The following is a 27,734-nucleotide window of genomic DNA, read 5'->3' on the forward strand; positions in this document are numbered from 1 at the left end:
CTGGGACGGTGGCAAAGGTGTTCCTCTATCCATAGTTGTAACAGCATATTGCACCCTTCAAAGAACTTCCCTCCTTCTCGACAAAGGGTCAGAGCTCGGTAAATTTCCGCCAAGATCAGCGGCATTATAGTCCTATTTGCCTTTTTCATCAAGAAGTCAGCTATCCCTACAAGCCCCAACTTTATGTTCTCGTCTTTTCTGGGGCAAACCAAAATACCCAGGAACGCCATTATAAAAGCTAATCCTTTCTTAGCTTCCCACTTGTCTTGGTTCCCCGCGTGAGTAAGACCGGTATCTGGCGTTTCGAAGCCACGAGGATTCCCGTAACGTCGATACAAAAAGTAGAAGGTACAGAATCCTTTGGCTCTCGGATGTCCCGACTGATGCTTAACAAGTCCAAAAATTTGTGAGGGGTTACTGTTCTCGGTGCTACCGGGTATTGATTTCTAAGATTCCCCTCGAAGCCGGCATAGCCTGCTATCTCTTCCAGTGTAGGAGTTAACTCGAAATCAGTAAAGTGGAATACATTATGTGCTGGGTCCCAAAATGGTATCAAGGCCTCAATCACGTCTTTTCTTGGCTTAACCTTCAAGAACCCGATAAGACCGCCCAGCGCTTTTGTCACAACTTTCCTGCTGCCGTCCGCCAAATCATGCCACTACATATGTAACTCCAAAGGGATCTCTTCACGAACTGAGAAAGGTTCATTTTGAATTGTGCTCATCCTGCACATTTATTAAGATGATTTTAATTAAAAGAAAACTATGACTAATCTTGACTCAAGAAAAATGACCATTTTTTTCAAAATTTTCACAAAAATATCCGGCCTTGCCAACACGGCCTTTCAGCATTTCGAAAACGAAGATTTTAAGGCTATGTCGGCTAACCAGCCAAAAACTTTAAAAGTGACTAAAAGTGGTTGTTCTTGCAAAAACAGCTTTCCGACGCTCTTTTGAGGGATATTCGGCTATTTTGAGAAGAATGGCATCATCTTACTTTATTTGCAATGAAAATTAAAAAAAATGGGCTGCTTTTACAAAAGAGAAGTTGGCCCCGATGGGGGTTGCCTACGTATCTCACACCCTATGAGAATCAAACTGGCGTAGTTCGGGCAATTAAAATAAAACCAACTATTTTTCAAAACGAAACCTTTTCCTTTTTTTTCATTTTTCTCAAAAAAAATTCGGCAGAGATTCAGTACCAATTGGACATTGATTTTTCCAAAACAGGTGATTTAACTCACTTAACCCTCACATTGCTATTCTTTTTTTCCAACTTTCTCCCATTATTCAAAATCCGGTCAACATGCAAATCCAAATCAAATAAATGCATAGGTAGCAAGTAAGATACATCAGGATGGTCTTTTCATTTTTGGTGCACCTGTCCTAGACAGACCCAACTCCTGTGTTGAGTCTCTAAAGACAAATGCACGTGTTGCAATCAAATGTTCCTACTAGGGATCCGGAATGAGGTCTTGTTATACTAGATTTAAACCTAGGTTTATTGTTCTAGACCTGGCTTACCCGAGCGGACAACTCGAGCCGAGGGGGGCAGTGTACCGAGAATACAGAAGCTTCACTGGCTTTGCAACTTGTCTGAACCTCGTTCTAAATTTGGAATACGACTCTAACAGAAAAAAAGTCACACAAAGTGCACACTTATTCATGATTTAGAAGACTCAGAGAGAAGAGGGATTTCGTAACAGTTCACGGAATATCAAAGCGGTAAAAGCAATTAATTAGCACATTAGGCCCAAATCATGTAACAAATTTAGATAGATAAAGCCAACTATAACAATTATTCTAAGCTCGAATTCTTGAACCCTGAACCAGAGATTCTGGGTTCGGTCCCTAGCATAGTCGCCAGAGCTGTCACACCTCCTTTTTTACCTATACCCTCGGGAGGGTATAAAGGAGTTTTTCCAATTAAAGGACAATCGAAACGGGATTTATTGTTAAAAGATTCAGAGTCGCCACTTGAGAGATTTATGTGTCCCAAGTCACCGGTTCAAATCCCGAATCGAGGAAAAGATTGACTATGTTTAACAGTCCGCGAACCAGAAATTCGGATAAGGAATTTTGTTAACTCGGGAGAAAGTGTTAGGCATTCCCGAGTCCCGTGTTTCTAGCACGGTCGCTCAACTGTTATATTTGGCTTAACTATCTGATTTTAGAAACACGTTTTAACCTATGATGCCATTTTAAACTTTTGACCGCTTTTATTCAATTTTAAAAAACGATTGAACGTCGTTTAAACACGTCTTTGGATCGCGCCACATGAAATGCACCCGCAATCCTAAACATATTTTATTCAACGTTTTAAGATTTGATTTGGGTCATATGAAATGCACACCCGGGTTTAGGAAGGTAATATTATTAAAATACGCGCCTAAAGCAACTAACGCATTTGCAGCTTTGCTAGGGCCATGGAAGTTCAACTAAATGGCACGCCTCAATTTCGAAGGATTAATATTAATCTAGTGACAACCATAAATCGTACGTCTGGCTAGTATGGCACGCTTCAAATTAACTATAATGATCTACTAATTGAATAAGGCTTAAGAGAATTACAGCTACTTCTAAACTACAGTTAAATTCAAATCGTTGATTTAAGGGCCAGTACTAGATGAGGCCTAATCTATTTTCATTTCAGAGCCTGGGCTTGACCTAAGGCCCAATAGCTAATTGCCATGACAAACACGGAGACATGATTGGGCTTGCCATGAAGCCCAAATTAAGAGTTTAACGCAGAAAGGGAAACTTGGTGCATAAGGATCCATGCTGATAGCCAACTCGATGCTACCGCACTTGAGGTAACATTACATCACCCATACAATTTCGGCTCTGAACCAAAAATATTGACACACGTTAAACACATATAAATCACATTTGGAGATCAGTACATGCATTCTATGGTGAAGTGAATTCCCAGTTATGATAATAAGCCCTGGCACAAATTGCCCATCATTTGAAATCAAAACTCAACTATTATAAACTCATGCAACATCTGATTCAGACTAACGTGTTTGACTAAACCATACTGTCTCGAAACTTTCGAAGAAAAGGAAAACCCAAACACAATGAATTGATCTATGTTTGGGAGTTTTCGGGTCTAAAATCATACTCAAATTCATTTAAAATCCCCTTTAAAAATTCAAAGAGCTCAATGCATGCACAAAAACAGAATCACGAGACAGATTATGAAATCATTGAACCAGGTTTCAAGCTATACAGGAGCAAATTTGAGAACGATTACTGGGAAACAAGCCTAAACCAAATTTATAAGACCAATGGTCTGAATCGACAGGCGCTTAAACCATGGTTATGAAAAAACACAATCCAAAACTAGATGGTTTCAGCTAATTAAACTACAAATCACAGTCCTTAATTAATACATGTTCTAAAGCATTCTCGAATCTCTTATATTCAAACAAAGTTCGAATCCAGTTTTTTAGAACCAAATGCATATCATGGAATGGAGTATTCACAATAAGCTAGGCTAAAACATGGTTAATAACATGGCAGAATCGAACAGTAATCACAACATGGACTAATGTTTTCATTTAACTCCAGCTCGGCCACATATATCTATACAAAGCTCAATCAGGCTTCATTTCCACCATAGTTTAAAGGAGTACCTGGAGATTGCAAAAGGAAAAAGGGGTGAATGCAATAAACAGCAACAACAGTAACACTCACCACCCAGAAAATGAGCCAGCAGACTAGTTTTGAACCCAACATATGAGATATAATAATCCAGACACTAATTTCATTCACTCAATGAACTAGAAGACCTCAAATCAGACTTGTCCTTAACCCATTTTAGTATCAGCTAACCAGAAATTGCTTCAACAATAGGAAAACTTCAGAAAAACACCAAGAGAACTCAACGTAACAGTGTTATTTTCCTAAAATTCTTCAGTCGTTTTGATTTTTCTGATTTTTCTCTTCAAGTCTGCCTTCTAAGGCAAGAAAAGGTGCCTTTATAGGCAAGCCAAATAGGGCAACCTTGCATATTTTAGTTCTACCTTTTAAGCCCTTTTCAAATTTGCTTTTAGCTTAGAGATCCCTAAAATTTTGACTTGTTAACCAAGCTAACCTACTAACAATCTGAAATTCAAATTAAAACCCCTACTAGAAGCTTCGTATTTCTGTTATCAGAGAGATTCCCTCAACCAAATACCCAAACTACCCCTTAAACAACTACCATTTACCTTCATGAACCAAAACAGATATGGGTCATCTTAAAGCAAAAAGCTCACCCAACCCATGGGCCTGAATACTATAGCCCAAACATGAATTTCCAATTCTGAACTTAGTCAGAACCTTTTAAACAAACAAACCTTTCAATAGAGGTGCTCGGAAACATTAATTTAGAGCAATTGGACCAACTAATCAATCAAATTATACCAAGACATTAATACGCTAATTCCTACTTCATTGAACTTGAAATAAACTTAAATTAAAGAGAAGGAAGATTCAGAATCACAGATATGCACACAAAATGACTTAAAAACCTTTAAAAGACAGAAAAGAGAAGAAACAGAAGGAGGCGAGTACACGAACAAAACAGAAGACAGAAACGAAGGAGAAAAGAACGAGAATACCTAGATGGCCACACGGACAAGACTTGACAACCTCAGGCGACTTTGATTTGACCCGAAACTGGTATTACCCGCATGTTTTCTTTGAGAACAAATGAACAATACTAGTTTCAAGCCGCATCGATCATAGAAAACTCGAAAGCTTGCAGGATTTTCTTTTCTTCTTTTTTAGATTTGAAATTGACCCAATTTTGTGAGGATTTGGGAAGAAATGGTGGGGGATTGGGGTTCAGGGAGGGGTGATGGTTGCATGGTCGGATTTTGGTGGTGGTTTGAGCCCCGCCGCCGGCTGGAGATGGTGAAGGGGTTCAAGGCGGCGGGTCTAGGGTTGAAGATGAGAGAGATGGAGATACGAGGTTCTTCTGGAGTTAAGACAGTTTAATTAAAATGATAGGGCGCCTCACAGTCGTTGGATGATGAAAACTGAAGAGCTGAGATCGATTTAGCCCCAATGAACTCAAAACGACGTAGTATCGTCCCCGTACTACGTCGTTTCAACGGTCTCCATGGCTGACCACTTGGACCGGGTTGTGGCGTAATTGGGCTTGGTTTGGACGAGTTAATGAGGGGACATGATTTGGGCCGATGGGGAATTAATTAGACAGTCCAACAAGACTTATTCTTCAAATCCTTTTCCTTTCTTTCCCCTTTTTTTCTTTTCAAAAATTAAAATCTAAATTAATTCCTAAACCAAATTATCCTACCAAATTAGATTAAATACTCAAAATATTACTTACCACAACTAATTAATTACCAAATTAAAAATGAAACCACAAAATTTGAAGCTAAATGCAAAAATGAGTTTTTTTTGTGATTTTTCTATTTTTTGTAACACAACTAAATTACTAATTGATTTAAAATGCAACAATTAAATCCTAAATACAAAGGCAATATATTTCTTTGTATTTTCATGAATCAAATAAAATAAACATGCACAGACAAATGCAAACAATTAACAAAATGCTACAAAAATCTATGAAATTGCAAATAATGGGAAAAGTTTATTTTTTTATGGAATTTATGGGAGTAGTTCATATAGGGCAAAATTCACGTGCTCACATCTATATGATATCAAAAGGTCCAATATATCTAGGGCTTAACTTGCCCTTCTTCCCGAACCTCATCACACCCTTCATGGTTGAAACACAAAGCAAAACTTGCTCTCCAACCATGAATGCGACATCACGAACCTTCTGATCTACGTAACTTTTCTGCCTGGACTGGGCTATACGAAGCTGATCTTGTATCAATTTGACCTTCTCCAAGGCATCTCGAACCAAATCTGTGCCCAATAACTTAGCCTCTCCCAACTAAAACCTACCAACTGGAGAACGACACCGTCTCCTATATACGACCTCAAAAGGAGCCATCTGAATACTCGATTAGTAGTTGCTGTTGTAGGCAAACTATGCAAGCAGCAAGAACTAATCCGAAGAACCTACGAAATATATAACACAGCCAAGAAGCATATCCTCCAATATCCGAATGGTGCGCTCGGACTGCCCATCCATCTGGGGGTGAAATGTTGTGCTCAACTCAACTCGTGTGCCTAACTCACGTAGCACAGCTCTCCAGAAATATGATGTAAATTGCGTGCCCCAGTTAGAGACTATGGATACTGGCACGTCATGAAGTCGGACAATCTCGAGGATACAGATTGAGCTAGTTACTCAGAAGAATAGGTAGTCACTACCAGAATGAATGAGCCGAATTGGTCAACCTATCTACAATCACCCATACAACGTCAAATTTCTTCTGAGTCCGTGGGAGCCCAACAATGAAGTCCAAAGTAACATGCTCCCATTTCCACTGTGGAATCTCAAGTCTCTGAATCAAACCTCCCGGTTGTGAGCACGTAATTTTTGCCTCACGAAAACTACTCCAAAATAAATCAAAAATAAAATTAACTTCTTTTAGTGTGCAATTTTAGAATTTGTGTTGCGTTTATTATTTGTGTTATGTCCGTAAATGTTTACTTTATCATAATAAAATGAAAATTAAAATAAAATACATGTTGCATGCATATTGGATTTAATTATGCATTGATTCAAAATAAAATCACAAAAATATGCATTCTGTTCTAGTTTAAATATTCCACTGTGTGATTAATGTTTTGTCTGTATGTTGAATAGTTGTTATGAAGTGATTAATATTGTGTAGAAGTTAAAATAGTTTTATAATTAAAATTAGAAATTTAAATTAGAAAAAATGAAAAATAAGTTGAAAAATAAAAAATATCGGACCTGGATTAAAATCCAGGCCCAAAACCAAGTTACCCCCCCCCAGCCCAATCCAGGCAGCCCAGGTCCGGTCCAATCAAGACGAGTCAAAACGACAGCGTTTGGTCGTAGTTTCTCAGGGACCGTTGGATCAAATCCAACCAACGGTTAAGATCTCACCCCCTTACTCGTAACCCGTAACCCGACCCTTTGACCCGATCCAGGCTGACCCCGAACTTCAACCAAACGACAACGTTTGGTTAAGTGGATTGATCTCAACCGTGCATCTTAATTGATCCAACGGATGAGATCAATCCACCCCACCCCTATATAAGGCCCAAACCCCTACCCCGGCCACTAACTAAACACCTCCCCCCCTCCTCTCCTGTTCATCGTCTTCCCAAACACACCCCTAACCCTAGCCGCCCTAGCATCCCACTGCCTGAAACCCGGCGGCAACAACGCCGCCGGTCACCAAAATAACACCCCAGACTCCTCACCACTTCCTCTACACAGATCTGACCTTAGTTTCCTTCGAATCAGACCCCAACTCTTCGAATATTAAATCGAAGGTTGGTCTGAAAACTCAAACCTTTCCAATGGCTTTCAAAATAACACCACAGCTTCCCCTAAATTCCCTCACCACGGATCTGTTAGTTGCATGGTTCGAATCATACTGGAACTACTCGAATCTTCATTTGAAGATTCGAGTAAAACCTGACCCTATCCCAACCTACCTCAAACTCACACCAATTACCCCCCTGACCTCCCTCGTGCCTAGAATACCGTTAGTTTGTTTCGAATCTACCCAGAAGTGTTCGGATTTAAAATCCAAGATCTGAAACCCTAAAATTCCAATCTTGGCATCCTTTTCAAATTAAATAGAAGATTGAGGTTTAATCGACCTTAGTCGAAGTATTTTCAGTGGAAAATACTTCGACTAAGGTCTGTTTGATTTCAAACAAAATCCGAATCCAAATGGAGTTCTAGTTTGAATAAATTTGAAGGTTCAGAGGTATTTTTCTATTTCTTTTATGTATTTTATGTGTATTTTTGTTTGTTTTAGTAGCCTGTTAATTTTTCATATTTTTGTTTGATTTAATTCTGTCATTTTTGTCTCATACCCGTCTATATGATCAAAATATGAAACTGTTTCTGTTGGTTGTGATTATTTACAATGTGAGTAATCGACTCGATTAAGTTCGTCGATTAGTTATATTATGAATTCTCATTTATGATAATGCTGATTGAAACAGTCTGTTTCTATTGTTTTAGACTGATTATGGACCAATGTTGTAAATAGTCAACTGATTAATACTCGTCAATTAAATCATGTTTGTTTACAAATTAGTAAATTCAAATGAATGTTGTGTATATATATTGTTTTCTGAACATTGAGTTTCAGGGCATTGTCAGTATATTGACAATGCTCCTGTGTTTGTTTGATTTTTGTTCAAAGTTAAAGTTCAGTTTGAATTATTATACTGAATTCAGTGGAATGTTGTTGTGATGTTAAGTTTGAATTCAAGTTTACAAGGGTTGGATAGATACAATAATTTAAGAATTTGTCTAGGATTGGTTCTAGCTGTTTAAATCAGAAGGATAATTAAGCCTGGATAGATTTTAAAATCTGTTTTGTAATAGATTCTGAATTTAAGGGCAGTAATAACAGTGATTATAGCAAGATTTCAGGGGCATTTCTGGGGTAAAACAGTGAAGGTAGTATGTTAATAATAGTGAGCTGAAAGTGGAATGTTAGTGGCTATAGTTTAAGATAATAATGGGGAACAAAGGGTAATGGGGCTGCTTAAAATCAGGATAAGATCATTTAAAGTATTCAAAAGCAGTTTTTAATGGAACTTTCTGATTTTAAAAGAAGAAAAGGGTCCAGCCAGCACTTAAAAAAGAAAGGGACAGACCTGTATAAATACAGGAAGCCAACAGATTTTAAGAGAGAAGAAAAAATAAGGAGAGATTAGGAGAAAGGTCAGATTTTGAACACAGATTTTTGAAGAAAACTTAGGAGATATTGGGAGATTTTAAAAGAGGTTTGGATCAGATTATAAGAGGGATGAGTTCAGAGAGGAGTTTTTAAAAAAAAAAATCAGTTTTCAGATCAGATTTTAAGGAGAGTTTTCAGACAGAGATTTTACTTCTTTAAATTCTGAAAGGCAGTTTTTCAGAGAGTTTAGAAGAGAGGCTGATTTTAAGGCATTAGAGATATACACAGAAATACATATACATAGAGAGAACTCTGGATAGAAGAAGAAAAAGAAAAACAGAAATAGAAAATATCAGAAATAGGAATCAGAAACAGGAAGAAACTGAAATCTGAAAAAATGTCATTCTTCTAGAATCTGTCTGTTGTTTGTTTTTGTGGATATTGTTCAGTTTGAATCTGAAATCTTTCTCTCAAGTTTCTGTCACTGTTTATCTGGGTTAACGGGTCTTGTTCAGACTTGCTGTATACTGTTATTCTGCTTGAATTTGTTACTGCTGCTACTGCTGAAATCTTAACTCCTTCTTCCTTCATTGCCAGGTACATATCTTTTAAAACCTATGTTGTGAAGGGTTTCAACATGACAATAAATAAAGTTTGAATTGTAATACTATCTTCTATTCATTTGAGCTCTTTAGTTAAAAATTCAGCTTTGTTTCATGTTGGTTTAATAGTAGTATATTTCGACGTAATGGTTGTAAGTTAAATGTCATTTCTTGAAATTTGTATAAGTGTTGTAATAGGGTTAATTTCGAAATTTTCATTAAGGGAAGGTATAATTAAGATTGTCAAGGTAGGAAACATGGCATAAAGTGGGCCATTATTTAAATTTTATGGTGTTGTTAGCTAAGTAAAGAGTAATGTAGAAATATCAAGAAAACTGCATTACTAACTCCTGTTGTTAAATAAGGTTAAGATGGTATTGGTGGTATATTTTTTTATAAGATAATAGATGTGTGTATAAACGTTGGCGAAAGGTGATATGATATAGCTTGTTACGATGTTAAAACGTTATGAATGTTTACGACATACAGTTAGGTTGCATGTAAGGTAATTTTATTGAATTGGCTTGTATAATAATTCCTTTCCTATAAACTCGATGCCTATCTACCTTCATAAAATAAATTAACCAAATAATTAGGCCTATTAGATTAAAGGCGAGTATATGAGAATGAAACGAGATGTACAAGCATAAATTGCAACACTTTATATCAATGGTAATTAGAAATAGAATTTGCACTAAGTAAATAATGAAAAATTGTTCAAAAATACTTCTTCCCTTCATAAATTATTTTTGTTAGTTTCCCATGCAATTCATCCTTTGGTATATGTATATATGTTATATTTATGAAGAATAGTATTAATCATATTTTTATTCATTACTTTGAATTTAAATAGTCTGGATGAACATAAATTATACGCGGAAATTATAATCGACGGTCAACATTTAATAAATTATGAATTCTTTTAAAAGAATTTAAAGGCATCCCTTAAATGTGAATTTCTCAGGATTTTCATACAAATGTGTAGATATAATAACAATTCGTGGAAAACCCATAATACCATTAAGAATATTTGGCATAATTAGGGATACGTTCACGTACCCTGATTATATTTTTAAAAGCAAATTCGGATTATGCGCACGCGCAGTTTCGAGCGAATATTTAATAAAAAGATTTTTCCAAGGATGTTAAAATAATCTCATATAACTCGGGATGTGCAGTTCACTGTTTAAATATAAGGATGGTGACGTTCTTAATTCTATTTTAAATTTTGAACGTATGATTTTTAATAAAGGATATAATATGATCAATTATATTGTGTACACGTATGCGTGACATGATCCCCGTAATTATGAAAAAATATATAATACGAATATACGTACGCGTAATTCGTTTATATAATTGTAAACAATAAGTAAAAGCGGTAGTAAAATCATGCAATAAAAACGTATTTAGTAAAATCAAGATAATTAAGCCAATAATAAAAACAGTTGAGCGACCGTTCTAGAACCACGGAATTCGGAAATGCCTAACACCTTCTTCCGGATTAACAGAATTCCTTACTCAGGATTTCTGGTTCGCAGAATAATAAACAGAGTCATATTCTCCTCGATTCAGGGATTAAAACCGGTGACTTGGGACGCCTTAAAATTCCCAGGTGGCGACTCTGAAATAATTAAATAAATCCCGTTTCGACTGTCCTTCAATTGGAGAAAACTCCCCACGCGCCCCGCGGGCGCGGTAAAAAGGAGGTGTGACAGCTCTGGCGACTCTGCTGGGGATAAAAGTACAGTGTAAACTGTAACCCAGAACCATTGGTTCAGGGTTTCAAGAATTCGAGCTTAAAATATCTGTGTTAATTGGCTTTATTTACTATATGATTTTTTTACATGATATATGCCCAATGTGCTAAATGACACTTTTACCGCTTTAATATTATTTGAATTATGAATATATACAACTGCTACGAAACCCCCTTCTTTCTGAGTCTTCTAAATTTATGGTGCACACGTGCGCGTGGCCCACCTTTCTGTTAAAGTCATACCAAATAAGACGAAGTTGGGACAAGTAACTAGGCCGGGTAGACTTTCGTGCTCCCGGTACGTTGCCCCCGCTTCGGCTCAAACTGTCTGTTTGGGTAAGCCAGGTTTAGAACAATCAACCTCAGGTTTTTACCTAGAATAACTCAGCCATGAACCGGATCCCTAGTAAGAACGTCTATTTGCATCATGTACATTTGGCCTTAGAGACTCAACACAGGGGTTGGGTTTGTCTAGGACATGTGAACCCGAAACAAAAAGACCATCCTGATGCATCCTACTTGCTACCTGTGCATTCATTTGCCTCGAACATGCTTGTTGACCAGCTTAAATGAAATCATGGTGAGAACCGAGGAATAAAATGGGTTATTTTAAAAAATTCCCAAAAATAGTTTTAAATCTTGAAATAAGGGTATTTAATAAATAAAAAAATTGAAATGATTTTTTAGTGTATATTTTCAAAATGAGTCTTGACTTTATTAAATTAAATTTCAGATACAAAATGAGCACCACGCAAAACCCCCCATCCACGAATACAGAAGAGTTTCTATTTCAGCTTCAAATGTGGTGGTATGATTTAGGCGAAGATGGTCAAAAATGGGTCGTCAAGCATTTGGGAAATCTCACGGATATTATGAAAGTTAAACCCCGTGATGATCTGATTGCGGCGTTAGTAACTTTTTGGGACCCTGTTCACAATGTCTTTCGTTTCTCTGACTTCGAGCTTACTCCTACATTAGAGGAGATAGCTGGATATGCTGGTTTTGACGGAAGTCTAAGAAATCAAAGCCTGATATTCACAAAGGCTCCCTCGGTACATCGATTCTTCGGTCTTCTGAACATCAGCAGTCAAATCAGGAAAAGCAATGTCATCAATGGATGTTGTTCCTTCAACTTTTTGTATTCAAGGTTCGGAAAGTCAGATGGGTTCGAAATTCATGAGAAAGGCCTTACTAACAAGCAAAACAAAGACACTTGGCAGATTCACCGTCGCTTTGCCTTCATGGTGGCTTTTCTAGGAATCATGGTCTTTCCAAACAAAGAGCGAACAATTGATATTCGCACCGCGAAAGTTGTGCAAATCCTCACCACCAAAGAAAATCACACCCTTGTCCCCATCATTCTATCAGACATTTATCGGGCTTTGACTTTATGTAAATCAGGAGCAAAAGTCTTCGAAGGATGCAAAATTTTGTTGCAAATGTGGGTGATTGAACATCTCCAACAACAGCCCAAGATCATACAGTATGGGCCAAACAATGATAATTGCATCGAGAGTTATGAGGAAAGAATAAAACATTATCAGGCTCCAGAAGGGATAGAAGCATGGGTATCTCATCTAAGGGCTTGAACGGCAAATCAAATTGAATGGACTTTGGGATGGCTCCCGATAAGGGAAGTGATACACATGTCAACCTCAAATAGTTATCTGCTACTATTGGGATTGAGAAGCATCCAGTCGTATGCGCCACTAAGAGTCCTAAGACAACTAGGGAGATATCAAGTAGTTCCTGATGATGAAGATTTGAGTATGCAAGTAATTGCATTACACCCAGAAGCCACTATTCCTGAGGCTTTACTTCAGCAGATGTGGAATGGATGTCGATACTTGAAAAGTGATACTCAAGTCCCAGACACTACAAAGGGTGAGATAAATCCTGGATATGCAAGGTGGTTTGAGAAACGGTCTCGCGTGGATGATGTACCAGAGCCTGAGCTAAGAAGGCCAACAAAAAGACCCCATGTTCAAAACTTCGATGATAAAATCCAAGAGCGGTTGATCTGGGGAGAAAAGGAAAAAGGGTACAAAGCAACTATCCATGCCCTAAAAGAAAATCTGAGAAGCCTCAGTTTGGAGAAAGATTTGCAAGCACAAGAAGCCGAAGGCGAGAAGAAGAGTCTAGCTTGTGAGAATGAAAATCTTCATGCTCGATTCCAAAAAATGAAAAGAGTTTCTGAAACACCAAAGAGGAGCTGGAAGGATCAAAAAACCATCGCCAATCTTTTTGAAAGAATGCAAGATTATGATTCCATTCTTGCGGAAAACGAAAGGGCGTTGAGCAAAGCAAAAGAAAGGATCCAACAATTAAACGAAGAAGCCAGATCTAATAAGGAACGCCAAGATAGGCAATCCGAAAAAGACAGGGCACAATTCAAGAAGGAAAAAGACCATTGGATACGATCAAAAGACCAGCTTCGTGCACAACTAGAAGAGACAAGAAGATGCAACAGAGAACATCAACAAGCAAACATCGACAGGGAAAGAGCGCATGCAAGATTAGAGCAGGCCAGACTCCGAGCTCTATTAGAATCAGCTCTAGATCGTGAAAACCGTGTCAGAGATATAGCCACCACTCGCCAGAAGCAATTGCAGTACCGAGACCAACGTCTCCAAGATTTCAGGGCACAAATCCACGACCTGGCGGTCTACACCTCTCAAAGTTACGTAAACTGCCAAGGAATATATTATGAAAGGTTTACAGAGCATGTACCCATTTTTGCCCGTCATCTAGCAATGGAGTTGGAAAGGATGTATCGTACGTTGGGAGGTCATCCAAGTCAAGCCCCACATTGAGCAAATAATCTAATAATTTACAACACAAGTGGAAAGTGGGGCACGTTGTGAGATGTTAAGAATTGTATCTTTTTATTTTTATTTAAGTGTGTGTGTTTCAAGCCATTTTCTTACAAAGTTTTCAAATGTAATGTCTGTTCATCTTTGTATAATGAATAAAAATGTTTGCCTCATGTCCGAACTACGCAAGGTCTGATTCATGCGGGGGCATGATACGTAGGCAATCTCTATAAGATTCGACCACCACAATAAAAGATATATATAATAAATAAAATTAAAAGTGAACAACAATAAAAATTTCAAGAAAGCTGGGACGACACAAGCAGCCGAGCAAATGCATAATAGAAAGGGATTATTTGTCTAGGAGCATTGCATCTCAACGTGTAATTATATATGTGTTAAACTCTCAAAACTAACAAGTTTGTTCATTTCCAGAATTCAAGCAGTTAGTTTCTCTAAAGAGTATACTGGCATATTATCATTATCACACGAGATCAAAAGGACCAATACCCGAAAGTATGTCTATCCCAGATGTTGACACAAGTATGGAGCTAGAGGAGATGGATGTCGGGAAAATGAAAGAAGAGATGTTTACACTCAAGCAGCAAATGGCTGAGATGTACCAAGCCTGGTCTACAGGACAGTTACCCCCATCTTACCCAAGCTCCATCAATGACCCAAACTCAGGATAATATTACCACTGAATTATCCCCGAATTTCCCCATTTACCAGCACTACCGAGGCACCACCTCTCAGACACCGCAGTCTCCACCTCTGAAACCAGTTCCATATTTTCCTCCACCTATGACTCCTGTTTTTGTAGCGCCTTCCCCGGCTACATTCCACAAATCTCCCAGTGAGCCTACATTCCAGGCCCAGGACAACCAATATTACCCCCGGAACCCACCCTCAAAGCCTCTGAAATCCATTCAACTACTCCTCGTTTTGACCTCCCAACCGAAATTGACAAGCCAGCCAAAAATGCTGAACAAGAAGAGATGTTCAGGAAGGTCAAAAGTCTAGAACAATCGTTCCGAGACATGCGGGGATTAGGTGGGCAAGTCAGTGTAGCCTACAAGGATTTGTGCTTGTTCCCAAACGTACAATTACCAGTTGGCTTCAAGATGCCTAAATTTGACCTATACAATGGGCACGGCGACCCAGTAGCCCACTTAAGGGGTTTCTGCAGCAAGATGCGAGGAGCTGGGGGAAAGGACGAATTATTGATGGCTTACTTCAGTCAAAGTTTAAGCGGATCAGCTTTGGAGTGGTATACACGCCAGGACCATGGGAGATGGTACACCTGGGATGACCTGGCACAGGCATTCGCATACCATTTCCAATACAATCTGGAAATCATCCCAGATCGACTATCTTTGACAAAATTTGAGAAGAAACACAATGAAAGTTTCAGAGAGTATGGTTTCCGGTGGAGAGAACAGGCAGCAAGAGTGGATCCTCCTATGAAGGAGAGTGAAATGGTAGACTACTTCCTCCAAGCCTTGGAACCAACTTACTATGCCCATTTGGTTTCAGCAGTTGGGAAATCATTCAACGAAGTAGTGAAGATGGGAGGTATGGTGGAAGAAGGCCTCAAGACAAATAAAATCATGAGCTATTCAGCGATTAAGGCGACTACTCAAGCTATTCAAGGCGGGGTAGGAGGAATCGGAAGAAAGAAGAGGGAGGAAGCAACAGTAGTTGATTCAGGAATTTGATCAGGACCCAGAGGTTCACCGCCTTACTATAATCAACAACGACCTCGCCAATCAATTTACCACCACGATTCATCCCAACACTACTATCACCCTTCCGAGCCTCATTTTTCCATTAACCATGCGCAAGCATACAATCAGCCACCTGTTCACACTAATTGGCGTGCTCCTGCCATACCAAGTACTTACCCAGGAGCCTATCCCGGACCAGGTTTCAGGCCTAGGCCGGCATTCAGGGGAGAAAGGGAACAGAAAAAGAAAACCTACACTCCATTGGGAGAGTCTTACACTAGTCTGTTCCACAGGCTGAGACAGCTGGACATGCTAAGACCAATACAATCCAAGCTACCCAATCCCCCTCCAAAGAATCTGGATTACACCATTAGCTGTGAGTATTGCTCCGGTACACCAGGCCATGATACGGAGAAATGCTGGCATTTGAAAAATGCAATACAAGAGCTGATTGATACTAATAAAATCGAGGTTCAAACCCCCAAAGCTCCCAATATCAATAGAAATCCAATGCCAGCCCATCAAGAGGCCAATATGATAGAAATCATACAAGCTGATGGGGAGACAAAGAATCTGTCACAAACTGTCATGATGATCAAGTCTCATGAAGCCAAGCCAGATAAGCAGTCAACAGAGGAGAAGCCGATACCTAAGCAGAACAGAAATGGTGATGAACCATCTATGATAGTCGAGGAGGGATCATCGAGCAAAGTTGCCACAAAACAAGAAAGGCCGAAAGTGATAGTACCAGGGGTTGCTAACAAACCCATTGTATTCGTGGAAGGAGCCCGTACAGATCGGGTTATTATCACACCTGTAACCCAGCTGCCAGTCATCAACAACAAAGCCATCCCATGGAACTATGAACGGGTGACTGTAATGTACAAGGGAAAAGAAGTCAAGGAAGAAGTGTGTGAGGTGCAAGGCTTGACTCGTTCGGGAAGATGTTTTACGCCCGAAGAGTTAAGAAAAACTAAAAATAATCCAACACCAATAAAGAGAGCTGTGACGGAAGAAGAGGCGGAAGAAGTTTTTAAGAAAAATGAAACTCCATGATTATTCTGTTGTGGATCAATTGAAGAAGACGCCCGCTCAAATTTCATTGTTGTCATTACTGATCCATTCAGAGGAGCACCGTCTGGCTTTGATGAAAATCCTGAATGAGGCTCATGTTCCTGAAAAAATCTCTGTAAATCATTTGGGAAGAATAGCCAACAGAATCTTTGAGACAAACAGAATTACATTTGCTGATGATGAATTGCCTGTGGAAGGTACCGAGCACAACAGAGCTCTTTACCTCACCGTGAAATGTGAAAACTCCGTAGTAACCCGGGTATTGGTTGACAATGGGTCAAGTGCAAACATCTGCCCTCTCTCCACTTTAAGCAAATTAAAAATTAAAGAGGAGAGGATCCAGAAGAATAGTATCTGCGTACGGGGGTTTGACGGTGGAAGCAGAGATTCATTTGGCGACATAGTGTTGGAACTAACAATAGGGCCAGTTGAATTCACAATGGAATTTCAAGTGTTGGACATAACTGTTTCTTACAACTTGTTGTTGGGTCGACCATGGATCCATGCTGCTAAAGCAGTCCCGTCAACACTACATCAGGCTGTCAAGTTTGAATGGGATCATCAAGAAATAGTTGTGCATGGAGAAGAAAGTTTAAATGCTCACAGCAGTGCCATTGCACCGGTCGAGGGAATAGAAAATGACCAGGGACCATGGGTATACCAAGTATCCGATACAGTGTCGGTAGAGAAAATTTCAGAAGGGAAGTACCTTCCGAATCCAAAGATAACCTCTGCATCAGTCATGGTAGCCTATGAAATGTTAAAAAACGGTTTTATACCCGGCAAAGGTCTGGGCTCATCTTTGCAAGGAATTACACAACCAGTATCTCTCCCCGAGAACTGGGGAACATTCGGTTTGGGGTTCATACCCACTGTCAATGACGTGATAAAGGCCAGAAAGTTGAAACACAAGGCATGGGTTCTTCCAAAACCGGTCCCACGTCTGTCAAAGTCTTTTGTCAAGACCGGTGCTAAAAATCGCCCGATAACAACAATTCCTAAATCCCGGGTCAATCCTGAGGAGGAATTAATTGAAAGATTCGAGAAATTGTTTAATGATGTGAATATGTTGGAAAGCGGAGAAGGGTGTAGCAACGCAGAAGTTCAATTCGTTGGGCCAGAAACAAAGCTTAATAATTGGAAAGCCACTCCTCTCCCAATTCGAAAGGAGTCTTGGTAGTTTATTTTGATTTTCTTTCAGTTTGTTTGGGTTACTTCAGGGTTGTAATCCCAAAGCTTATCTTACAGTTTGTTTGAAGTGTGCAAAACCTTGTTATCTTTCATCATCCAATAAAAAGCAGTTTCCTTTTTATTATCATTCCTGATAGTTTTCTTTTCTTTTTCTTCTTTCCTGTACAGTTCTTTTTACGCTGGCTCTAGTGATATGGCATGCATGAGGAATCCTCAGCCCAGTCTTAAAAATCAATCTGGTTCCGAAATAATAATTCAAGAAATATATTGTGATTATGAATCAGAATATGATGAAGATGAGGTTTTTGAAGAGATTAGTAAAGAGTTAATTCACTTTGAGGAAAAAATCAAACCTAACTTGAGTGATACCGAGGACATCAATATAGGGGACACGAGTAATATCCGGGAAACTAAAATAAGTGTCCATCTCGAACCAAAGATCCGAGAAGAGTTAATTAAAGCACTCATAGAATTCAAAGATGTTTTTGCATGGTCATATGACGACATGCCGGGCCTGAGCACCGATTTAGTGGTTCACAAATTGCCCACCGATCCAACGGTGCCTCCTGTCAAGCAGAGACTGAGAAAATTCAAGCCTGATATGAGTGTGAGAATTAAAGAAGAAATCACCAAACGGTTGGAAGCAAAGGTCATTCGAGTCACTCGATATCCTGTTTGGTTAGCTAATATCGTTCCTGTGCCAAAGAAAGACGGCAAAATTAGAGTATGCATCGACTACCGCAATCTCAACAAAGCAAGTCCGAAGGATAATTTCCCATTACCCAATATCCATATTTTGATCGATAATTGTGCCAAGCATGATATAGGATCTTTCGTGGATTGTTATGCCGGGTATCATCAAATTCTAATGGATGAAGAAGATGCAGAAAAGACGGCATTCATCACACCATGGGGAACTTATTGCTACCGGGTAATGCCATTCGGTTTAAAGAACGCCGGAGCAACCTATATGAGAGCAATGACCACAGTGTTTCATGATATGATACACAAGGAGATTGAGGTATACGTGGACGATGTGATCATAAAATCAAAGCATCAGGCCGACCACGTTGGGGATTTGAGGAAGTTCTTCTTAAGACTTCGAAGGTACAACCTCAAGCTTAACCCTGCCAAATGCGCATTTGGAGTTACATCTGGAAAGTTGCTGGGATTCATAGTCAGTCGACGAGGAATCGAGCTAGACCCATCAAAAATCAAAGCCATCCAAGAATTTCCACCTCCAAGGAACAAAACTGAAGTAATGAGTTTGCTGGGAAGGTTAAATTACATCAGCAGGTTTATTGCTCAACTCACAACAACCTGTGAGCCAATTTTCAAAATGTTGAAAAAGGATGCTGCGGTCAAATGGACCGATGAGTGTCAAGAAGCGTTCGATAAGATAAAAGGGTACTTGTCAAACCCACCCGTGTTGGTCCCGCCAGAGCCAGGAAGACCTTTGATTCTTTACTTGACGGTCTTGGAAAACTCGTTTGGTTGTGTATTGGGGCAATATGACCTCACTGGCAGAAAAGAACAGGCCATCTACTACCTTAGCAAGAAGTTCACAGCTTATGAGGTTAAGTATACTCATCTGGAAAAGACATGTTGCGCCCTAACATGGGTAGCTCAGAAGTTGAAACACTATTTGTCGTCCTACACTACTTACCTCATTTCTCGGCTGGATCCGTTGAAATATATTTTTCAAAAGCCTATGCCAACGGGAAGACTTGCAAAGTGGCAGATATTGCTCACAGAATTGGACATCATCTATGTGACTCGAACTGCAATGAAAGCCCAAGCATTGGCTGATCATTTAGCCGAAAACCCGGTCGATGAGGAATACGAGCCGTTGAAAACCTATTTTCCCGATGAAGAAATAATGCATATCGATGAGATGGAGCAAATTGAAAAACCTGGCTGGAAACTTTTCTTTGATGGGGCCGCTAACATGAAAGGAGTCGGAATAGGAGCTGTAATCATTTCTGAAACAGGGCATCACTATCCTGTTACGGCACAACTGCGATTTTATTGCACCAATAATATGGCTGAATATGAAGCTTGTATTATGGGGTTAAGGCTAGCCCAGACATGGGTATCCAAGAAATCTTAGTCATGGGAGATTTGGATCTTCTGGTACATCAAATTCAAGGAGAATGGGAAACCCGAGACTTAAAGCTCATACCATACCGACAATGTCTACATGATCTTTGTCAGCGGTTTCAATCAGTGGAGTTTCGGCATATTCCAAGGATCCATAATGAGGTCGCCGATGCATTGGCTACTTTGGCATCAATGTTGCACCATCCAGACAAAGCTTATGTGGATCCACTACATATTCGAGTCCACGATCAGCACGCTTATTGCAATATGGTTGAAGAAGAATTTGATGGTGAACCATGGTTCCACGACATCAAGGAGTATATCAGGATGGGGATATATCCCGCACAAGCCACAGGAGATCAAAAGAGGACCATTAGGCGATTGGCAAATGGATTCTTCTTAAGCGGAGGAGTTTTGTATAAAAGAACACCAGATCTTGGATTATTAAGATGCATAGATGCCAGACAAGCTACAACTGTCATGTCTGAAGTACATTCGGGAGTTTGCGGACCCCACATGAGCGGATATGTGTTGGCAAAGAAAATCCTCCGAGCTGGTTACTATTGGCTTACCATGGAGCGAGATTGTATCAGTTTTGTGCGCAAGTGTCATCAATGCCAGATACACGGAGATTTGATTCATTCTCCACCATCCGAGTTGCACACAATGTCGGCACCATGGCCCTTCGTTGCCTGGGGCATGGATGTGATTGGACCAATTGAGCCGGCAGCATCCAATGGGCACAGGTTCATTCTGGTAGCCATTGATTATTTTACCAAATGGGTTGAGGCCAAGACATTCAAATCGGTGACCAAGAAAGCTGTGGTCGATTTTGTCCACTCAAATATCATATGTCGATTCGGAATCCCAAAGGTGATCATCACAGATAACGGTGCTAATCTTAACAGCAACTTAATGAAGGAAGTATGTCAACAGTTTAAGATTACACATCGCAACTCTACCCCATATCGGCCCAAGGCGAATGGAGCAGTCGAGGCAGCCAACAAAAACATAAAGAAGATACTTCGGAAAATGGTAGAAGGTTCAAGACAATGGCATGAAAAATTACCATTTGCATTATTGGGATACCGCACTACTGTTCGCACTTCAGTAGGAGCAACTCCTTATTTGTTGGTGTATGGCACTGAAGCAGTAATTCCTGCAGAAGTTGAGATTCCTTCCCTTCGGATCATCGCCGAAGCAAAGATTGATGATGATGAATGGGTCAAAACCCGTCTAGAACAGTTAAACTTGATTGATGAAAAACGATTGACCGCAGTATGTCATGGTCAATTATATCAAAGAAGAATAGCAAGAGCATACAACAAAAAAGTGCGTCCACGGAAGTTCGAAGTGGGCCAACATGTGTTGAAACATATTCTTCCACATCAGGTTGAGGCAAAAGGCAAATTTGCCCCGAATTGGCAAGGACCATTCATTGTGACCAGAGTATTATCGAATGGTGCACTATGCTTAACAGATATTGAAGGCAAATGAATAGATATGGCGATCAATTCTGACGCGGTAAAAAGATATTATGCATAACTTTTGAATGTTTGTATTTAGCATTATTTCGAAGATTGGAATGACAAAGGCAATTTATTCTGTTATCCAAACACTATACCCTTTTCTTCCCCTTTTGAGTCATATTTGTTTCTTTCCTACCCTCTCTTGGAAGCAATGAAAATCAAATATGAAATAACAATAATAAAAATGAATAAGTGTATAAAAAAAATCACTATTATTTGGTGAACTACGTTTGACCTGATTCCTCAAAGAAGGATACGTAGGCGCCTCACGGCTCGGTCATAGGGTGCACAATATGCATAATGTGCACAAAAGAAACATCAAGAGACCCCAATCAAGAAAACTGGGGCAGGAGTTGTATTGGAAATAAGAAAAAGATTCCAAGAGTTGTAATTTTAAACCCATACCAAAACTGTTTAGTTTTTGATACTTTTCCATTTCCCACCACATACCAAAAAGACCTTTCGACCAATCTTAGAAAAATGCTGAGTCAAGCAAATGAAGATGGTTCATAACACTCTGGTACAAACAAGAAAAGAAAGTAAAAATGAGAGAGTCTTATAGGTGAAAACCCACACGGGCACCATAAGGCGACGGAAGTTGAGAGAAAGTAAAATGAGAGAGTCTTATTGGTGAAAACCTTCGTAGGCATCATAAGGCGAAAAGGAAGTAAGAAATGAACAAATGAGGAAGGTTTATAGGTGAAAAATCTTTGAGATATTGCAAGTCCAACAGGTCTGTAAAATGAAAAATGAAGTTGGATTACGGAAATTTTGGGGAAAACAAAAATGAGACAATTGAAAGGAGATTGATTAAAAGACTGGGTTGATTAATCCAAATTGCATACCATGATCATTGGCGCCAGTGACTCCAATCAGATAAGTCCTTTATTCCTTCGTCAACGATCATCCAAATTTGGATTTTTCTTTTCATTCTATAATTGCCGAAATCAGCGTGTTTCGTCACTAATAATCTTACTTTTTTAAAGCTTTGAGATAAGTTTTATTCCAAACAAATAAGAAGGAATGTCAAGGTATACTACCAAGATTCAAGGTTACATGATGCAAAGTACGGCCATTAAAGGCGGGAGATAAAAATAATAAGATATAGGTGTAAGAAAAGCGAAATCAAAAGTGGATCAACAATGTCAGGAGAGACATACGATTACGATTAAAAGGGTTTGAAGTAAAAACAACAGTGGTGATCCTATAGTCAAGGATCAATTACAAGGACAAACAGTCTTTTCAACCATTTCAAGGCAACAAAACAAGACGGAGAAGCCCCACCATCGGCAAGAATACCCCAGTTAACCACCCTCCTTTAAACTAACGAAGTTTTCTTTGATTTAAAAACATGGGCAAAAACAACATTTGTGTCAGAAGACACTTGGTAAAGGATAAGAATTAAAGAAATCAGGCGTCCACCTGGAGAATGAGGATGAGAATTAAAGAAATCAGGCGTCCACCTGGAGAATGAGGATGAGAATTAAAGAAGTCAGGCGTCCACCTGGAGAATGAGGACAAAGAAAAGAAGAAGTCAGGCGTCCACCTGGAGAATGAGGACAAAGAATTAAAGAATTCAGGCGTCCACCTGGAGGATGAGGACAAAGAATTAAAGAAATCAGGCATCCACCTGGAGAATGAGGACAAAGAATTAAAGAAATCATGCGTCCACCTGGAGAATGAGGATGAAGAATTGAAGAAATCAGGCGTCCACCTGGAGAATGAGGATGAGAATTAAAGAAATCAGGCATCCACCTGGATAATGAGGATGATAATTAAAGAAATCAGGCGTCCACATGGAGAATGAGGATGAGAATTAAAGAAATCAGGCGTCCACCTAGAGAATGAGGATGAGAATTGAAGAAGTCAGGCGTCCACCTGGAGAATGAGGATAAGAATTGAAGAAGTCAGGCGTCCACCTGGAGAATGAGGATGAAGAAGTTAAAAAGAAGTCAGGCGTCCACCTGGAAAATGAGGATGAGGAATTGAAGAAATCAGGCGTCCACCCGGAGAATAAGGATGAGAATTAAAGAAATCAGGCATCCACCTGGAAAATGAGGATGAAGAATTAAAAGAATTCAGGCGTCCACCTGGAGAATGAGGATAAGAATTAAAAGAATTCAGGCATCCACCTGGAGAATGAGGACAAAGAATTAAAGAAATCAGGCGTCCACCTGGAGAATGAGGACAAAGAATTAAAGAAATCAGGCGTCCACCTGGAGAATGAGGATGAGAAAAGAAGAAGTCAGGCGTCCACCTGGAGAATGAGGACAAAGAATTGAAGAAATCAGGCGTCCACCTGGAGAATGAGGACAAAGAATTGAAGAAATCAGGCGTCCACCTGGAGAATGAGGATGAGAATTAAAGAAATCAGGCGTCCACCTGGAGAATGAGGATGAAAGAATTAAAGAAATCAGGCGTCCACCTGGAGAATGAGGACAAAGAATTGAAGAAATCAGGCGTCAACCTGGAGAATAAGGATAAGAATTAAAGAAATCAGGCGTCCACCTGGAGAATGAGGATGAGAATTGAAGAAGTCAGGCGTCCACCTGGAGAATGAGGATAAGAATTGAAGAAGTCAGGCGTCCACCTGGAGAATGAGGATGAAGAAGTTAAAAAGAAGTCAGGCGTCCACCTGGAGAATGAGGATGAGGAATTGAAGAAATCAGGCGTCCACCTGGAGAATGAGGATGAGAATTAAAGAAGTCAGGCGTTCACCTGGAAAATGAGGATGAGGAATTGAAGAAATCAGGCGTCCACCTGGAGAATGAGGATGAGAATTAAAGAAATCAGGCGTCCACCTGGAGAATGAGGATAAGAATTAAAGAAGTCAGGCATCCACCTGGAGAATGAGGATAAGAAAAGAAGGAATCAGGCGTCCACCTGGAGAACGAGGATGAAGAATTAAAGAAGTCAGGCATCCACCTGGAGAATGAGGATGAGAAAAGAAGAAGGCAGGCGTCCACCTGGAGAACGAGGATGAGAATGAAGAAGTCAGGCGTCCACCTGGAGAATGAGGATGAAGAAGTTAAAAAGAAGTCAGGCGTCCACCTGGAGAATGAGGACAAAGAATTGAAGAAGTCAGGCGTCCACCTGAAGAATGAGGACAAAGAAAAGAAGCAGTCAGGCGCCCACCTGGAGAACAAGGGAATATAATTAAAGCAGACAGAAGTCAGGCACCCACCTGGAGAACAAGGGAATACAATTGAAGTGATGAAATCAAAAGCCCGCTCATATGAGAAAGGAGCACATTTAGAGTCAATAAAGCAGAGGAGTCCAACAAAGTCCCCAGCAAGAAACAACAAGAATCCCAAACAGATAAAGAAAATACGGGACACAATGAAAGGGAATACGGAATAAGCCAAATGCCCAAGAGTCACCAAGATATCAAGACAACGAGAAACGCAAGGGCATGATCTAGATAAGATTTTATAATTCATGTACCATAGTCTAGTTTAGCTTTTTCTATTACCTTTGAAGTAAGGTGTAATAAGGAGGTCAGCAAGTAGTAAAAACAGCACGAAGCAGCAGTAACATCATAGTCCCACGGTAGTCCCAGCTACCCAAAACTTCCCGAACTACATTGACCTGATTCCTTTATAGCCAAGGATATGTAGGAAACCTTTGAAGTAGAGGTTCGGTCAAATCTTTCAAAAAATGCTTCCCACGGAGTATTTGAACGGGCAAAAATCGCTCGTATCCGCTCACTTTATCTTTGCATGAAAACATTTTCGAGTTTCCGCACAAAGAGGGGCAGCTGTGAGCACGTGATTTTTGCCTCACGAAAACTACTCCAAAATAAATCAAAAATAAAATTAACTTCTTTTAGTGTGCAATTTTAGAATTTGTGTTGCGTTTATTGTTTGTGTTATGTCCGTAAATGTTTACTTTGTCATAATAAAATGAAAATTAAAATAAAATACATGTTGTATGCATATAGGATTTAATTATGCATTGATTCAAAATAAAATCACAAAAATATGCATTCTGTTCTAGTTTAAATATTCCACTGTGTGATTAATGTTTTGTCTGTATGTTGAATAGTTGTTATGAAGTGATTAATATTGTGTAGAAGTTAAAATTGTTTTATAATTAAAACTAGAAATTTAAATTAGAAAAAATGAAAAATGAGTTGAAAAATAAAAAATATCAGACCTGGATTAAAATCCAGGCCCAAAACCAAGTTACCCCCCCCCCAGCCCAATCCAGGCAGCCCAGGTCCGGTCCAATCCAGACGAGTCAAAACGACAGCGTTTGGTCGTAGTTTCTCAGGGACCGTTGGATCAAATCCAACCAACGGTTAAGATCTCACCCCCTTACCCGTAACCCGTAACACGACCCTTTGACCCGATCCAGGCTGACCCCGAACTTCAACCAAACGACAACATTTGGTTAAGTGGATTGATCTCAACCGTGCATCTTAATTGATCCAACGGATGAGATCAATCCACCCCACCCTATATAAGGACCAAACCTCTACCCCGGCCCCTAACTAAACACCCCCCCCCTCTCCTGTTCATCGTCTTCCCAAACACACCCCTAACCCTAGCCTCCCTAGCATCCCACCGCCTGAAACCCGGCGGCAACAACGCCGCCGGTCACCAAAATAACACCCCAGACTCCTCACCACTTCCTCTACACAGATCTGACCTTAGTTTCCTTCGAATCAGACCCCAACTCTTCGAATATTAAATCGAAGGTTGGTCTGAAAACTCAAACCTTTCCAATGGCTTTCAAAATAACACCACAGCTTCCCCTAAATTCCCTCACCACGGATCTGTTAGTTGCATGGTTCGAATCATACTGGAACTACTCGAATCTTCATTTGAAGATTCGAGTAAAACCTGACCCTATCCCAACCTACCTCAAACTCACACCAATTACCCCCCTGACCTCCCTCGTGCCTAGAATACCGTTGGTTTGTTTCGAATCTACCCAAAAGTGTTCGGATTTAAAATCCAAGATCTGAAACCCTAAAATTCCAACCTTGGCATCCTTTTCAAATTAAATAGAAGATTGAGGTTTAATCGACCTTAGTCGAAGTATTTTCAGTGGAAAATACTTCGACTAAGGTCTGTTTGATTTCAAACAAAATCCGAATCCAAGTGGAGTTCTAGTTTGAATAAAGTTGAAGGTTCAGAGGTATTTTTCTATTTCTTTTATGTATTCTACGTGTATTTTTGTTTGTTTTAATAGCTTGTTAATTTTTTCATATTTTTGTTTGATTTAATTCTGTCATTTTTGCCTCATACCCGTCTATATGATCAAAATATGAAACTGTTTTTGTTGGTTGTGATTATTTACAATGTGAGTAATCGACTCGATTAAGTTTGTCGATTAGTTATATTATGAATTCTCATTTATGATAATGCTGATTGAATCAGTCTGTTTCTATTGTTTTCGACTAATTATGGACCAATGTTGTAAATAGTCAATTGATTAATACTCGTCAATTAAATCATGTTTGTTTACAAATCAGTAAATTCAAATGAATGTTGTGTATATATATTGTTTTCTGAACATTGAGTTTCAGGGCATTGTCAGTATATTGACAATGCTCCTGTGTTTGTTTGATTTTTGTTCAAAGTTAAAGTTCAGTTTGAATTATTATACTGAATTCAGTGTAATGTTGTTGTGATGTTAAGTTTGAATTCAAGTTTACAAGGGTTGGATAGATACAATTATCTTAAGAATTTGTCTAGGATTGGTTCTAGCTGTTTAAATCAGAAGGATAATTAAGCCTGGACAGATTTTAAAATCTGTTTTGTAATAGATTCTGAATTTAAGGGCAGTAATAACAGTGATTACAGCAAGATTTCAGGGGCATTTCTGGGGTAAAACAGTGAAGGTAGTATGTTAATAATAGTAAGCTGAAAGTGGAATGTTAGTGGCTATAGTTTAAGATAATAATGGGGAATAAAGGGTAATGGGGCTGCTTAAAATCAGGATAAGATCATTTAAAGTATTCAAAAGCAGTTTTTAATGGAACTTTCTGATTTTAAAAGAAGAAAAGGGTCCAGCCAGCACTTAAAAAAGAAAAGGACAGACCTGTATAAATACAGGAAGCCAACAGATTTTAAGAGAGAAGAAAAAATAAGGAGAGATTAGGAGAAAGGTCAGATTTTGAACACAGATTTTTGAAGAAAACTTAGGAGATATTGGGAGATTTTAAAAG

Source organism: Nicotiana sylvestris, chromosome 5 (assembly GCF_000393655.2).
Source record: "Nicotiana sylvestris chromosome 5, ASM39365v2, whole genome shotgun sequence".
In the NCBI taxonomy this organism is placed as follows: domain Eukaryota; kingdom Viridiplantae; phylum Streptophyta; class Magnoliopsida; order Solanales; family Solanaceae; genus Nicotiana; species Nicotiana sylvestris.